Source organism: Eubalaena glacialis, chromosome 2 (assembly GCF_028564815.1).
Source record: "Eubalaena glacialis isolate mEubGla1 chromosome 2, mEubGla1.1.hap2.+ XY, whole genome shotgun sequence".
In the NCBI taxonomy this organism is placed as follows: domain Eukaryota; kingdom Metazoa; phylum Chordata; class Mammalia; order Artiodactyla; family Balaenidae; genus Eubalaena; species Eubalaena glacialis.
This window is the reverse complement of record NC_083717.1, coordinates 11,239,139-11,242,040: the sequence shown is the minus strand read 5'-3', so window position 1 is coordinate 11,242,040 and position 2,902 is coordinate 11,239,139.

Sequence of the window (2,902 nt, the reverse complement as noted above, 5' to 3'; positions counted from 1 at the left end):
ACATTCTCCAGGATAGATCACATCTTGGGTCACAAATCAAGTCTCAGTAAATTTAAGAAAATTGAAATCATATCAAGCATCTTTTCTGACCACAACGCTATGAGATTAGAAATGAATTACAGGGAAAAAAACGTAAAAAACACAAAAACATGGAGGCTAAACAATTCGTTACTAAATAACCAAGAGATAACTGAAGAAATCAAAGAGGAAATCAAAAAATACCTAGAGACAAATGACAATGAAAACACGACGATCCAAAACCTATGGGATGCAGCAAAAGCAGTTCTAAGAAGGAAGTTTATAGCTATACAAGCATACCTAAAGAAACAAGGAAAATCTCAAGTAAACAATCTAACCTTACACCTAAAGAAACTAGAGAAAGAACAAACAAAACCCAAAGTTAGCAGAAGGAAAGAAATCATAAAGATCAGATCAGAAATAAATGAAAAAGAAATGAAGGAAACAGTAGCAAAGATCAATAAAACTAAAAGATGGTTCTTTGAGAAGATAAACAAAATTGATAAACCATTAGCCAGACTCATCAAGAAAAAGAGGGAGAGGACTCAAATCAATAAAATCAGAAATGAAAAAGGAGAAGTTACAACAGACACCACAGAAATACAAAGCATCCTAAGAGACTACTACAAGCAACTCTATGCCAATAAAATGGACAACCTGGAAGAAATGGACAAATTCTTAGAAAGGTATAACCTTCCAAGACTGAACCAGGAAGAAACAGAAAATATGAACAGACCAATCACAAGTAATGAAATTGAAACTGTGATTAAAAATCTTCCAACAAACAAAAGTCCAGGACAGATGGCTTCACAGGTGAATTCTATCAAACATTTAGAGAAGAGCTAACACCCATCCTTCTCAAACTCTTCCAAAAAATTGCAGAGGAAGGAACACTCCCAAACTCATTCTATGAGGCCACCATCACCCTGATACCAAAACCAGACAAAGACACTACAAAAAAAAGAAAATTACAGACCAATATCACTGATGAATATAGATGCAAAAATCCTCAACAAAATACTAGCTAACAGAATCCAACAACACATTAAAAGGATCATATACCACGATCAAGTGGGATTTATCCCAGGGATGCAAGGATTCTTCAATATACGCAAATCAATCAATGTGATACACCATATTAACAAATTGAAGAATAAAAACCACATGATCATCTCAGTAGATGCAGAAAAAGCTTTTGACAAAATTCAACACCCATTTATGATACAAACTCTCCAGAAAGTGGGCATAGAGGGAACCTACCTCAACATAATAAAGGCCATATATGACAAACCCACCGCAAACATCATTCTCAATGGTGAAAAACTGAAAGCATTTCCTCTAAGATCAGGAATGAGACAAGGATGTCCACTCTCACCACTATTATTCAACATAGTTCTGGAAGTCCTAGCCACGGCAATCAGAGAAGAAAAAGAAATAAAAGGAATACAAATTGGAAAAGAAGAAGTAAAACTGTCACTGTTTGCAGATGACATGATACTATACATAGAGAATCCTAAAACTGCCACCAGAAAACTACTAGAGCTAATTAATGAATTTGGTAAAGTTGCAGGATACAAAATTAATGCACAGAAATCTCTTGCATTCCTATACACTAATGATGAAAAATCTGAAAGAGAAATTATGGAAACACTCCCATTTACCACTGCAACAAAAAGAATAAAATACCTAGGAATAAACCTACCTAGGGAGACAAAAGACCTGTATGCAGAAAACTATAAGACACTGATGAAAGAAATTAAAGATGATACCAATAGATGGAGAGATATACCATGTTCTTGGATTGGAAGAATCAATATTGTGAAAATGACTATACTACCCAAAGCAATCTACAGATTCAATGCAATCCCTATCAAATTACCAATGGCATTTTTTACGGAACTGGAACAAATCATCTTAAAATTTGTATGGAGACACAAAAGACCCCGAATAGCCAAAGCAGTCTTGAGGGAAAAAAACGGAGCTGGAGGAATCAGACTCCCTGACTTCAGACTATACTACAAAGCTACAGTAATCAAGACAATATGGTACTGGCACAAAAACAGAAACATAGATCAATGGAACAAGATAGAAAGCCCAGAGATAAACCCATGCACCTATGGTCAACTAATCTATGACAAAGGAGGCAAAGATATACAATGGAGAAAAGACAGTCTCTTTAATAAGTGGTGCTGGGAAAACTGGACAGCTACATGTAAAAGAATGAAATTAGAATACTCCCTAACACTATACACAAAAATAAACTCAAAATGGATTAGAGACCTAAATGTAAGACTGGACACTATAAAACTCTTAGAGGAAAACATAGGAAGAACACTCTTTGACATAAATCACAGCAAGATCTTTTTTGATCCACCTCCTAGAGTAATGGAAATAAAAACAAAAATAAACAAATGGGACCTAATGAAACTTCAAAGCTTTGCACAGCAAAGGAAACCATAAACAAGACGAAAAGACAACCCTCAGAATGGGAGAAAATATTTGCAAACGAATCAATGGACAAAGGATTAATCTCCAAAATATATAAACAGCTCATGCAGCTCAATATTAAAGAAACAAACAACCCAATCCAAAAATGGGCAGAAGACCTAAATAGACATTTCTCCAAAGAAGACATACAGACGGCCACGAAGCATATGAAAAGATGCTCAACATCACTAATTATTAGAGAACTGCAAATCAAAACTACAATGAGGTATCACCTCACACCAGTTAGAATGGGCATCATCAGAAAATCTACAAACAACAAATACTGGTGAGGGTGTGGAGAAAAGGGAACCCTCTTGCACTGTTGGTGGGAATGTAAATTGATACAGCCGCTATGGAGAACAATATGGAGGTTCCTTAAAGAACTAAAAATAGAATT